The sequence below is a fragment of the Sus scrofa genome, chromosome 14, assembly GCF_054392235.1.
Source record: "Sus scrofa isolate SSC_HxYL_T2T_F1_AM1 chromosome 14, Sscrofa_HxYL_maternal_Yorkshire_Landrace_v2.0, whole genome shotgun sequence".
Classification (NCBI taxonomy): domain Eukaryota; kingdom Metazoa; phylum Chordata; class Mammalia; order Artiodactyla; family Suidae; genus Sus; species Sus scrofa.
In genome coordinates this window covers 69220237-69234387 of record NC_139396.1, presented here as the reverse complement: position 1 = coordinate 69234387, position 14151 = coordinate 69220237, and the positions used below count along the sequence as shown (strand labels likewise).

The 14151-nt window shown below is 42.2% G+C and overlaps 1 protein-coding gene across 8 annotated transcripts in view; it reads right to left on the bottom strand.

The window, feature by feature from the left end:
• The window catches only part of RNF185 (ring finger protein 185), a 33290-nt gene extending 19370 nt beyond the window's left edge, over positions 1-13920 (bottom strand). For 3 of the 8 annotated variants that reach the window (XM_005670858.4, XM_084993859.1, XM_084993863.1), the window contains exon 1: positions 13798-13920. The gene's annotated coding sequence lies outside the window, so the exon portion shown is untranslated. Of the gene's footprint in view, positions 1-8730; positions 8847-13797 lie in introns of those variants that run through there. The other 5 variants (XM_005670859.4, XM_084993860.1, XM_084993864.1 and 2 more) reach the window with 3 other exon arrangements.
• Between the last annotated feature and the right edge of the window lie 231 nt (positions 13921-14151).

Genomic DNA, 14151 nt, shown 5'->3' with positions numbered 1-14151 from the left:
TTAGTAGACTGACCATGTGGTCCCTACACAGACTCTAGAGCTTCATCCTGGTAGGCACTCAAATATTTGCTGAGTGGGTGAAGACATGCACAACTGGTTTTGGTCAACTCCCAGGCTAGCTGCTCACATAACCTCTCTCTGCAACACATCCTGGGTCCCATCACCAGAGCCTCCTCTCATCACACCAGGGAAGCAAGACAGAGATAAACTGCCTTCTCTAGGGACTGTCCACTGAGTACCTGCATAACAAAAGAATGTGGACACAGCCTCCTGGGCCCAGTAGATCGGGGACACTGACCCAGAGAAGAGAGGGCCCGGTTGGCTCAGTAACTGGACAGTATAACAGGAAGGAGGCCCTAAGCACACCTGAGCCTCCATTCTGCTAAAAAACTCTCCTGGTCCCTGAGGGCCTGTGGATTTGGGCCTGATCACAGAGTAGCCTGGTTGTGCTGGTTCTTTGCCCCATTCTTTACTCCTGATCTGAATCCACTTTCTGTCTTCACAGCACATTCACATCCACCTCACTCCATTTTACAGAGGAGGAAATCATATCAAGGCCTTACCCAAAGTCAGGCCATCACACAAAATTGGGTAATTTTGTGCCCAATTCAGACATTTCCAACACATCAGCACTCTTTTTGCTCTTACCTATTACCCCTTTAACATGCAATTTCACAAAATGAAATGCATGATGTTTGTTCTCCCTCAAATTCAAGGTGCAACGCTCTAACTTTTATGTTCTTTGAAGTGAGTACAAAGCAAACTCACCACTCATCCATTTATGCATTAAGCCAATGGATCTCTAGTACCAACTACATTCAGGGACTGGTGCTACCAACTGAGGGTGGAGGATGGGTAATAAAGAAGAGCAAGACCATGTTAAGCCCCTGGAGTCCAGAACAGGAGCTAATTATAAGAATTCTTAAGAAGGAGCTCCATCAAACTTGCCTGTTTTTCTTAAACAAGGCACACACCCAGAGATCTGGTTCCTAGACCCCTTTAGTGAAGTAAACAGGACCTGGAACTGGATAAGGCCCAAGAGTCTATATTTTTAAGTAAGTATGCTCACCTTCCAGATGATTCTCTGGTGAAGAGTTTTAGAAAATCAGCTCTCAAACAGGGCAGAACTCTACTAAAAGCACAAAGCAATACAACACAGCATAGAGTTTGGGAGGGACAGTAACATCAGCAGGATTTGTCCTTCAGAGTACACACCCTCCAGCTACAGCCCACAGGGACTATGGAGAGAGCAGATAAATCTGGCAGGTAGGGGACACGTCTACTGAGATCCCAGACCAGTCAGCACCTGGTCCATCTGGGTCAAAGCTGACCATTCAAGAAACAAGCTCACACCTTGTTTTGAAAAATATCCCTAAATTTGAGACATCCAAGGCAGCACATGTGATGCTGGGACTAAGGCAAATATGTAATACTTAATGATCCCTAGGACTGCAGAGCCTGGCAGCTGAAGTTGATCCATCCAGCATCCTTATTCTTTCTTTGGCTGCATCTATGGCACTTAGAAGTACCCAGGTCAAGGACTGAACTTGCGCCAATACAGCAACCTGAGCCACAACAGTGACAACACTGGATCCTTAACCCACTGAACCAACAGGACCTCCATCCTCACTTCTATTACCTTCTCAGAGCTGGCCTGGCCCACTTCACAGGAACTGAGCAAGGGAAAGAAAAAGCTGCATATCCCTTAAGGAATCACCAGGGAACGTGACCTCAGAAGAAATCTCTTTGCAGTATTCTTGTGTTCAGTTCTCAGGTTCTAGATAACTGCAGGTATTCATAATCTGCCTTCTCTGCCCCTTTACCTCTAAAAATTCCTAGACCAGGGTGTACAGAGGCATCTAGAAATAGCAATCCTAGCTATAAAGACTACAAATTTAGATGATAAGTAACTGGCATGATCCATCCAGCAGAGTTCTTGTTCAGTGTTCACATGGAAGCTTTCTGCCAGGGACAGTGCTGTGCCCGAGCCTGACTTCACTGCTCATTAGGCTGCTGTTGGACCACATGTAGGTACAGATGGGACTCGCATTCTGAGAATGTCTACATCACACTCACAGAAGGTGAGAGCAGAAAGAAATCTGAGTAAGCTGATTGGAACTTGGAACACACAGAAATTAGGCTCTAAAATTTTGGAGTCTAAATGGAGTTTAGGTCCTTAGGCTAGTTTGTTCACAGAGGTCAGGCCCTTTATGGGACCAAGGACATGAATGGCCTTTCAGGTCCAGAAGGACAGACGAAGCTGAGCAATTGGGCTCTTTTCCTTAGGGCTGCACTGGTTCTTTTCTGGTACCTTCTAATCTCCCTATCTGTTCAACCAACCCCACACCGACCTTCAAAGACTTGAAGTACACCTATCTGCCAGGCATTCAAGACATAAAGACAAAGGGTTTCACTCTAAAGGGGGAAAAAGACAAGTAACCAACAAGGCAGCCCTGTGTACTATGTGCTGACACTGGTGTATACTGACTGCATGAGAGCAAGCTTGCTGGGGAGGAAGTAGACATAGCACACAGGACAAGTGGCAACTATTTGCCAAGTTCAGTGCAGCTGGAGCCCAGAACACATATGCAAAGGCTGGGATTGAGGCAGGAAGCAAGGCCTGAAAGTCCTTGTGCCCTTCAGCTCTGGCCTATCAAGTTCACACTCCTGCCAAGCCACCTAAGCCAGACCTGCCTAACCTTTCAAAGGGCTTCCTGATCCAATGTCTCTATCTCTCTCCATCCAGTTTCCCTGCCCTGGAGACCAAAGGTATTAGACCATACCTTTAGGACACATTCCAGAAGTAGAAGTGCTCGGTCAAAGGATATCAAATTTGTCATTTTTGGCAGACCGTACCAGTACTCTCCAGAAAGGATGTGCCAATTTTTACTGCCATGAAAAATACATAAGAATGCTTGTTTCCCCCCCACCCTTGCCAATGATATGTACGTTTTCCAAAGAGAATGCATGCTAAGTTGCACAAGAAAAATAGTGTAATTTTGGCAGTTTGGAAAGATATTTTAAATTCACTAATTATTAAAATCCATTATGTTCCAAGTACTGTGCTAGAACCTAGGGATAATAACAATTTCCAAACATAACACACATCTGAGTAGGAATTCTAGGCTCAGCTGTTCCTGCTTTTCTACATTGCCTTCCATTATTTCTGATTTGAAAGGGTTTTCTGGTTTGTTTTAAGCTTCAATGAATTTTCTAAACTTACCAGGTTTCACAAGATAGGGTAAAGAAAGATTCGGATTACCCCAGCACAAGCTTCTGAGGGTCATCCAAGAAGCTGATTTCTGACCTTCCCTGTATTACTGTCTTAATATGTTCCTTAACTTTTTATGGACTTTTGTCCTTAAAAATCAGCAGGGCACAGAGGAATCTGATGGTTTTGGGTTCAAATCTCTGCTCTTCAACCTACTCTTTGACTTCAGTCATTATTTTCATTCTGTGCCTTTTTTTACTCATCTGTTAAAATGGGGCAATTACCTTCCTCACAGGATAATTGTAAGGATTAAAGAATAAGAGAGTAAAGGACTAGCACAGTACCTGGCACACAGTTAAGTGCTCAAGAAACATTATTCCCCTCTCCACCGTGAGGTCTCACAGAGAACACTGAAGGTGTAACTGCTACTTTATATTCCCAGGGAGCTACGCAATCAGCAGGCACTTGCTTAACTTGCCGAATGAATGAGTCACAACTTCCCTTTCTGAATGAGCATCGTTCCTTGAAGGTACTGTAGGTGAGACAGCAGAACTGTGTATGAGGAAATCCAGAATAGGACACTCTTAGTTTGATCCAGGCAAAAGCAAATTTCCTACTGAGGTGGTAGAATCAGGAGGCACTTGCTATATCTACTATCACCATGAATAACATCAGCCAACATCTGCTCAACGCTTTACACGAACTGAATTGCCTCATTTAATCTTTACAACCTGCCTTTGAGATAAACACTACTATACCATCCTCAGCAGCCCCTGGGACATTAGACCAAGGCTCAGCATAGTTACGTCACTTGCCCATGGTCACAGAACCAGTCAGAGGCAAAGTTCTCAACTCCCAAGCCAATGTGCTTAGGTACCTCAGTGATCTGGTCATGTGTCTATTTCCTCAAGCCCAGACTCAGCTTCCAAGTGCCTTACTCAGCACAGGGCTAGACCTCAAGAGCACCTCATAAATATGTGTGGGTTGATGGATCTGATGCCAGGAGTACTCTAGAACTATACAACTCAGTATGAGTCAAGGTAGCCAACTAAAGTTGTAGAAAATCAGTATCCTAAAAGAATGAGACGTTCTTCAGCTGTTTTTCAAAACTGGAAATGTTACCTATTGTTTTAGAGTAATTTTTTTAAGTATTGCCCAAAACTCTGAAACAAATGAAAAAAAAAAAAAATCAAGGATATGCAAGTAGAAAAAGTTCATGTTTTCCCAGACTGGTATCAACCTGTATTAGAGATAACACTACTCACACAGAGGATTACTCACTGAACTGTCTTGCTCACTCTCGTTGGACACCTAGATTCACATGCAGTGCCTGACACAGACTAAATGATAAATGTCAATAAACAATGTGAATTTGCCAATTTCAATTTTAACCAATATAACTGGATAAAATATATTAAGGAAAGATCTCAGACTGGACAGATCCTAGTTAAGGGCTGTGAATTTCTAGTATAATACAGTGAAAGGAATCCAGAGGACCTAGTCTGATGCTCAGCTTTGGCACTCAACTAAGCCAGGGTCCTCACCTGCAAGTGAGATGATTGTGTTTGTCCTTACTTTGTTATCAGAAAAGTTTTCAAAGTGAGAGTTTTGCTTTTGTTTTCATGCAGTCAGTAAATCTTTATTATATTCAGATCCGATAAAAATCTCATTAATTCAAATTTTACCTGAGGTTGAGCTAAAGACCTTTGAAATTCTCTAAAGGTAGAGTATCAAGCAAATAAATAAGGTTGACAAGATGTAACTGATTACAGAGAAAAACAGTTCTTTCCTTTCTTTCCTTTTTTTTTTTTTTTTTGCTTTTTAGGGCTGCACCCTCGGCATATGGAGGTTCCCAGGCTAGGGGTTGAATCGGAGCTGTAGCCACTGGCCTACAACACAACCACAGCAACTTGGGATCGGAGCCACATCTGTGACCTATTTCACAGTTCATGGCAATGCTGGATCCATAACCCACTGAGCAAGGCCAGGGACTGAACCTGCGTCCTCATGGATCCTAGTCAGATTCATTTCCGCTATGCCACACAGGAACTCCCAGGAGAAAAATACTTTTAAGAGTTATAATAACATTAGCATATACTTGACAAAAACGATGATTTCACTTCTCCCTTTTTTTTTTTTTTTTTTTTTTTTCTTTTATGGCTACACCTGTGGCACATGAAAGTTCCCAGGCTAGGGTCGAATTGGAGCTGCAGCTGCAGGCCTACATCTCAGCCATGGCAACACAAGATCCGAGCCACTCTGGGACCTATGCCACAGCCAGTGGCAACACCAGATCCTTAACCCACTGAGCAAGGCCAGGGATAGAACCTGTATCTCCACCAAGACTATGTCAAGTTCTTAAACCGTTGAACCACAATGGGAACTCCTCACTTCTCCTTTCAATAGGAGGTTCCAAGGAGCACCGTTAGGACAGCATATATAACACAGACCAACCATAGCTAAAAACAATAAAACCAAAATATTACTAATTTAAAATAATCTATAATACTGACTTACAAATCAGGCTTGTGACCCAAGCCACCTCCATTGTGTTTATTGTAGTGCGGTTTGAGAAACATTTATTAGAGAATGTCAAGAATAAGATGCAACGATAAAAATAAATCGAAGTTCCCTCCTGGGCTTTTACCTAGGTTCTGCTTGCATATTCAGAGAGCTGTCCATCTTTAACCACCACCAGCCCCCACTACAAAAGACTTTTGTGAGGAGCATTTGGAAGCATGGATGTTTAACAGCCGGGAGCTAGAGACAATCACAGGAGTTAACCTGGTGACTGGTCCCAGGACCCAGCGTCCCTGAGGCTACTTTCACAGAAGCAGGCATAACCTGCTTCTGATGTCTGCATGTCTGTAGGCCAGCTAGGTGACAAGGGCATCAGTATTCTGTGGTGCTTAGCTCCTACTGCTCAATGAAATGAAGAGATGGATCCATGTCACCCCCAGATGTGAAGAGAAGTAGGAGCCATGCATGAACCAGGGCCACCTCTGAGAATTTTAAACCAGAAGCCACTTGGTGGCTTCTTCCCTACTTTAAAAACAGCATTACTAGAAATGACTTTTTTTTTTTTTTCTTTTTTCTTTTAGGACCACGCCCTGTGGCATATGGAAGTTCCCAGGCTAAGGGTTGAATTGGAGGTACAGGTGTCGGCCTACACAACTCATGGCAATGCAGTGCCAGAGCCTTAACCCACTGAGGGAGGCCAGGGATCAAACCTGCATTCTCATGGATACTAGTCAGGTTCACATCCACTGTACCACAAACGGGAACTCCTAGAAATCACTTTTTGAATGTGATGCCAAAAGCACAGGCAACAATAACAAAAAAACCCAGACAAATTAGACTTCATGAAAACTTTAAAATTTTGTACATCAGAAGACACTATCAATGGAGTAAGAAGGCAACTCATAGAATGGGAGAAAATATCTGTCAACCATATATCTGAGGGATCAATATCCAGAATATATAGAGAACTCCTAAAACAAAAAAATAAACAATCCAATTTTAAAACGGGCAAGGACTTGAATAGACATTTCTCCAAAGAAGATATAAAATGGTCAATAATATGAAAAGATGTTCAGCATCACTAATTACTAGGGAAATGCAAATCAAAACTATGAGATACCACCTCACACCCATTAGGACGGTTACTACAAAAAAAAAACAAAAACAAAAAACCCCAAAACAAAACAGAAAATAACAAGTATTGGTGAGGAGGTGGAAAAATTGGAGCCCTTGTGCAGCTTTTGGTTGGAATATAAACTGGTATAGCTGCTGTGGAAAATAGTTTGGAGGCTCCTCAAAAAATAAAAAATAGTTTTACCCTAGGATCCAGCAATTCAGCTTCTGGTTATATTTCCAGAGGAATTGAAAGAGCGGTCTTTAAGAGAGATTAGTACACCCATGTTCACATCTGCATTATTCACAGTAGCTAAAACATGGAAGAAACCCATGTGTCAATCAATGAGTAGGCAGATAAATGAAATGTGGAATATAAATACAATGGAATATTACACACCTTAAAAAGGAATTAAATTCTTTCATATGCTACAACACAGATGAACCTTGAGGACATTACGCTAAGAGGAATGAGCCAGTCACAAAAAGACATACTGTAGGATTCCACTTATATGAGGTACTTAGAAAGCAGAACTGTGGTTGCCGTGGCTGGGGGCAGTACAGAATGGGGAGTTACTACATAATGGTACGGAATTTCAGTTTTGCAACATGGAATGAGCCCTGGAGATGGACAGTGGTGATGGCTGCACAACAATATGAACATACTTAATACCACTGAAGTGTATACTTAAAAATGCTTAAGATAATAAATTTTAGGAGTATTTTATCACAATTAAAAAATTAAAAAATAAATCCCTACATTCCATAACAGGCCATTTATTCTTTGATTCTCATATAGTGAATATCTACAAGAGGCAAATTCATAGAAATGGAAAGTAAATCAGAGGTTACCAGGAGCTAGGGTGAGGGAAGAATGGGGAGTTATTGCTTAATGCATACAGAGTCTCTGGGGTGATGAAAAAGCTTTGGAAATAGTCTGGTAATGTTTGCACAACACTGTGCAAGTACTTAATGCCACTGAATTGTACATTTTAAATGGTTAAAATAGTAAATTCTGTTAGGTATACTTTACCACAGTATTTTTTTTTAATCTGTGCTCATTAAACACACCCACCCACACACACACAACAGACTTCTATCCACTAAGAACATGCTGAGTGGTTGTTATACACATCATATCTACATACTAAGACTTACTGGCTTACTGATTTATTGAATAAGTGAACAGTTGAGTCAATGTATTAGAAGCAATACTTACAGAAGAGGCTGACAAAAACATGGAGACATTAACATTAAAATGTTAATAGTAAAAAGCTATATATAACTATATGTACAAGGCATGATTCCAGCCATTAAAAACAGACCCACTGAGGGGAAACAAGAAGGAAATATAGCAACTGCAATAAAAGCTCTCTTTAGATATTAGAGCTAGAGAATACTCGGGGTGTGTGAGGGCACTGGGGTGGGAGGGGTGTTTCTGTATTTTCCAAAATGTATAATATGAGAATATATTACTTTCAGTTAGAATTACTGGTGTGTGTGTGTGTGTGTGTGTGTGTGTCTGTGTGTGTGTGTGTCTGTGTGTGTGTGTGTGTGTGTCTGTGTTCAAGATGGTCTAGTCAGAGCTAAATGCTCTGGGGTCAAGAGAGGCATGGTTCACTGCTAGCTCTGCTGCCACAGGCAGCTGCCGCAGGCCATCATCACTCCCTAGTGCTGTAAACCACCACTGACTCCTCACCTCCCTACCTGTGACCAAACACAATAGCAGCGCCCAAATGACAGGATCTTCTTGTGGTCTTATCACCTCTAGGATGATGCTGTAGTACCCCTTGCACTTAATGTGGCCACCCAAGCTCTGCATGGTCAGCAGTGGTTGGGGTTGAACCAAGCTCTGAATGGTCAGCAGTTTCAAACGGACAACTTACTCTGCACTTGTCCAAATCCAACTCTATTCAGACCAGGGAATTGCCTCAGATTTTGCAGTACAGCTCATTCTGAATTACTTCAAGGGGCTTCAGGGGATCTGCAAACTCTTTGAATACTTGAATATAAAATTTTACATGATAACAAGAAATTCAATTACAAAAAGGCAAAGGATCTGAAAAGACATTTCTCCTAAGGAGATACACAGATGATCAATATACACATGAAAGGACATATAACATCATCAGGCATTAGGGAAATGCAAATAAAACTACAATGAGATGCCACTTCACATCCACTAGGGTGGAAAAATATAATAAAGGACAGTAACAAGTGTTGAAGAGGATGTGGAGAAAATGGAACACTCATATACTAATTAAAATATAAAATGGTGTAGCTGCTGTGGAAAACAGTTTAGCAGGTCCTCAAAAAGTTAAACACAGAGTTGCAATATGACCCAGCAATTCCACTCCTAGGTATCCACATCTAAGAGAACTGAAAATACGCTCAAACAAAAATTTGTACATGAATGTTCAGAGCAGCAGCCACAACTAAAAGGCAGACAGAAATGTCAATCAACTGATGAATGGATAAATAAAACACAGCATATCTATGCAGTGGAATATTATACAGCCATAAAAAGAATGAAGTGCTGACACGAGCTCTGGCATGGATAAACTCTGAAAACATTATGCTTAACGAAAGAAGCCAGATACAAAGGCCCCATACTACATGCTTCCAGATTAGTGGATGTCAGGGGATGGAAAGAGGGGAGAATAGAGACTGCTAACGTGTATAGGGCTCCTTCTTGGGATCAAAATATTCTGGAATTAAGACAGTGGTGATGGCTGCACCATTTATACTTTAATGGTGAATTCTAGAGTTACTGTTGTGGCACAGGAGAAACGAATCTGACTGGTATCCATGAGGACGCAGGTTCCATCCCTGGCTTCATTCAGGGGGTTGGGGATCCAGCACTGCCGTGAGCTATAATGTAGGTTACAGACACAGCTCAGATCCCACGTTGCTGTGGCTGTGGCTGGCAGCTGTAGCTCTGATTCAACCCCTAGCCTAGGAACTTCCATATTTTGTGGGTGTGGCTTAAAAAAAAAAAAGGTGAATTTTATGACATGTGAATTCTATCTCAAACAAAAATTTGGGAGACAGCCTACAAAATAACTGGCCAATTCTCTTCAAAAGCCTATAGTCTTGAAATATAAAAAAGACTAAGGAACTGTCTCCAATTAAAAAGACTTGAAACTGGATACAATTTGAGAAACTGGATTAAATCCTGGAACAGGAAAAGAACAATCATGGAACAAATGGCAAAACCTGAATAAAGCCTATAGATTGGTAACTAGTATTGTATTAGTATTAAATTTATTATTTAGATAATTTTATTATGGTTATGTAAATGTTAATATTAGAGAAAGTTAGGTAAAGTGTATATAGGAAATTTTGGAAGTCTAAAATTATTTCAAAATAAAAAGTAAAAAAAAAAAAAAAAAAAAAAAAAAAAAGGGATTTCCCGTCATGGTGCAGTAGAAACAAATCTGACTAGGAATGAAGAGGTTTCGGGTTCAATCCCTGGCCTGGCTCAGTGGGTTATGGATCCGGCATTGCCATGAGTTGTGGTGTAGGTTGCAGGCGTGGCTAGGATCCAACATTGCTATGGCCGTGGTGTAGGCCGTTGGCTACAGCTCTGATTAGACCCCTAGCCTGGAAACGTCCATATGCTGCAGGTATGGACCCAAAAAGACAGAAAGCAAAAAAAAAAAAAAAAAAAAAAGTATGTGGAGTAGGTCAGGGGATGGCATATTTTTTTTTTCTGAAAAGCACCATGCAGTAATACATTTACTTATGTATTTATTTATTTTCAGCTGCACCTGTGGCATGTAGAAGTTTCAGGGTCAGGGATCCAAGCTGCACCACAGCAGCGACCCAAGCCATAGAAGTGACAACACTGGATCCTTAACCCACTGAGCCACAAAAGCATTCTATACAGTAGAGCCTTCAGTCTTTGTAGACCATGTGGCATTTGGGGCAATTATTCAACTCTGTTGCCAAAGACAGCATGTAAATTAACAAGTGTGGCTGTGTTCCAACAAGACCTTATTTATGGACACTGGGATTTGATTTTCCTATAATTTTCACATATCACAAAATATTATTCTTCTTTGGATTTATTCCCCACCACTAAAAATGTAAAAAGCATTCCTAGCTCATAAGCCATGCAAAAACAAGCAGTGGGGCCAGTTTTGGTCCACAGGCCATAGACTGCAGACTCATGATCTAGGTTGGAATTTGAAAGTGTGCTTTAATCACCAAAAAAAGAAAAAAAAAAAAAGGTGTTTCACATCAATTAAGTCTGGCAACACTAGATTCAACAAGGTTAGACATACCTCTTTATTGCAGGACTCTCAGTACCTTTGACACAATACTATACACGGAGAAGCTCCAAGAAGGGATAATGACATGTAATTTTTTCCAAACTTATTTTTACCACAAAACACTTTTTTCAGAGGTATCTCCTCTTGACTAGAGGCTGAAGAATACGCTATGGAAATGCTGACATAGGTAATTTTTTAAAAGGAAATTTTCATATTGAGAAGTTTTAAAGATACCACTAAATTAAAATCATTTTACTCAACACCTGGATAATATCTCAATAAGTGTTTTACAACTTTTTAAAAAAGTAGGGAACACAAAACAAGAAAGGAAGATAAACACAGGCAGGAAGTCTTGGCTCAAACCCAGACTTTTTTTGTCAAGGGTATGTCAACAGGATTGGGTCATAGCATGGAACCTCTGCTCCATAGGGCAATGTAAGCATTCTAACAGGTTGTTAAAAAGTGATCTGCTTGGAGTTTTGTAAACCATAAAATAAGGAGCTTCGATGTTTTGTTTTTTTCTTTTTATAGCGACACCTTGGGCATATGGAAGTTCCCTGGCTAGTGGTTAAATTGGAGCCGCAGCTGCTGGCCTACGCCACAGCTACAGCGACAGTGTCCAAGCCACATCTGTGACCTATGTATGCCACAGCTGTGGCAACACTAGATTCTTAACCCACTGAGCCAGGCCAGAGTTCGAACCCACATCCTCAGAGACAATGTTGGGTCCTGAACCTGCTGAGCCACAAGAGGAACTCCAGAAACTTTGATGTTTAATTAGAAAACTAATTAGAGAAACACTAGAAGCATTATCTGCAGATTACATGTAAGAATGAACTAGTAAGTAAAGTCCATCAGAGGACTGGTTTTAAACGTGGATGAAGTTAGCTAATAGATTGCATAAATTCTCTGGGTAGACACACCTGTACAACATGCTGCTGGAGAGAGGATTAAAGGGGGATTTATGTCCTGGGGCTGGGCGGGAGAAGCTGGCTTCAACATCCTCAAGAGGTCTTTCTGACCCAGACTCTTCAATTCTGTGAATCCAAAGAATTCACTGACTTCTCCTCATCAAACACAAAGTCTTCAGATGCATTTCCAAGTTGTTCTAAAAAGTAAGCTACAAACTGATGGGGTGGGGACCCTGTCTAGTTATTCAATATACACTTAAGGAGCCCTTATCAGATGGGCCATTCCAAAGTCCTTGAAAAGGAGGATGGTACACAGGACAACCAGGAAAAGATTATGTACGTTCGGACCCAGTTGCCTCACTTCTAGAAGATGTAGGCTGGGGGGATGGAGATGTCAAGAAAAGAGGACAGAAAAAAAGAAGTCAATCAACACTAGACTCAAAATAACTACTTAGAACCAAACATGTTCATGTTGAAAAGGACGTCCATCTAATACTTAATAGCTCCTTCTATGGGGAGTTCACTACCTTTAGAGGCAATCCATTCTTACACTGTTCACCTCTGACAAGCATGTAGTTATTTCATTAAATCATTTTCCTGTAGGATCCACCTATTTGTCCTCGTTTCTGCCTCTTTTAACATCAAAGATGAGGGAGAAGCTCTCTTCACCATTATAATGTCTGGTCCATTCCACTGCTGTCTTTTCTGGTCTGTTTCCCTCCTCCTTCCCCCCCCCCCCAAGATCCTGAACAAGTTCCAGCTGCCTCAGAGCAAAGACTAGATATCTAGTACTCACAGAAGGAAAGCACTTAAGATCAGTGGGCTTCACAAAGATTTTGAAACCAAATTTATGTTAACAAAGGGGAAACATGGGGAGAGGAGGGATGAATTAGGGGGCTGGGATTGATACATACACACTCCTATATATAAAATAGATGGGTAACACGACCTACTGCACAGCACAGGAAAATTTACTCAATACTGTGTAATGACCTATATGGGAAAAGAATCTGAAAAGGAATGGGTATATGTATAACGATTTACTGTGCTGTATGCCTGAAATTAGCACAACTGTGTATGTCAACTATATCCTAGTTAAAAAAGAAAAAAAAAAAATCAGTGGGCTTCAAACATCAGTATGCACAGGTCCCCCAAAGCAAACATTCAAACTATAGTTTCCCCAGTTCGGACCCAAATTCTAAATAAGAGGTCTCAAGAGTCCTGCATTGTAGAGTATGCACTCCAGAGGCTGTGGGAACCATATTTAGAGAAACAGGGCCCTGTTTTAGAAAAGAAACTGAGACCTGGCACAGGTAAAGACCCAGTCACACAAATGTATGTCAGTGGTGAAGCCTCAAACCTGGGTCTCTTTCTCCCAAGCCCAACTCTATTCATCCCGCTTACCGGCCTCGGCCTCTCCACTGGGGACAAACTCATTAAAAGCACCTTTACAAGAAAGAGGCGGCCTCGAATGGGAGTCAGAGAGTTAGAGAGAGTCCCTGAGCTCTCGAAGTTAGGAGAGCTTCTGGCAGCCTTTCCTCTTCTTGGAGCCTTAGATTCCCCAAATTGTAATCACTGGACGAAAGACCACAACACAAGCCTGACCTTCCCCCTGGGGCGGAGGGCCCGGAACAGAGCCAGCTTGTTGCCTCTGCGTTCCTGGGCTCAGGTGTTGCCGCCCATGGGCCTGGTGAAGGCGGAACCCGGTCCCTCGCCCGCGTCCCTCAACCTGGACGGCCCCTAGCTGCCAACCCAGCCTCTCAAGTACCTGCCTCTGCTCAGCTAACACCGCCGAGGCCACTCCAGTTTGTCCTTCCGTCGGCCGCCCAGCCAGTCTCTCCGCTGGGATAGTCCGTCCCGCCGGACCTCGGGTCCCTCCTACGCGGACTCTGGTCAGCTGACGCAGAGCCGCAGCTTTCCAAGGGACTTCCGTCCACAACCGGAAAAGGTTGGTCCGCTGCGCTGTTCTCCCGCCCAGATCCTGGACTCTAAGGTTCCGCCTGCCGGCAGGAAGCAGAAAAGCGTAGGGGTCACTTGCCAGCTTTTCAGAAAGCCTAGGTCTGTGTAGGGAAAGTACAGACAAGTTTCAAACAGTTTTGTTGCACCAGAATGTAAGGATGAT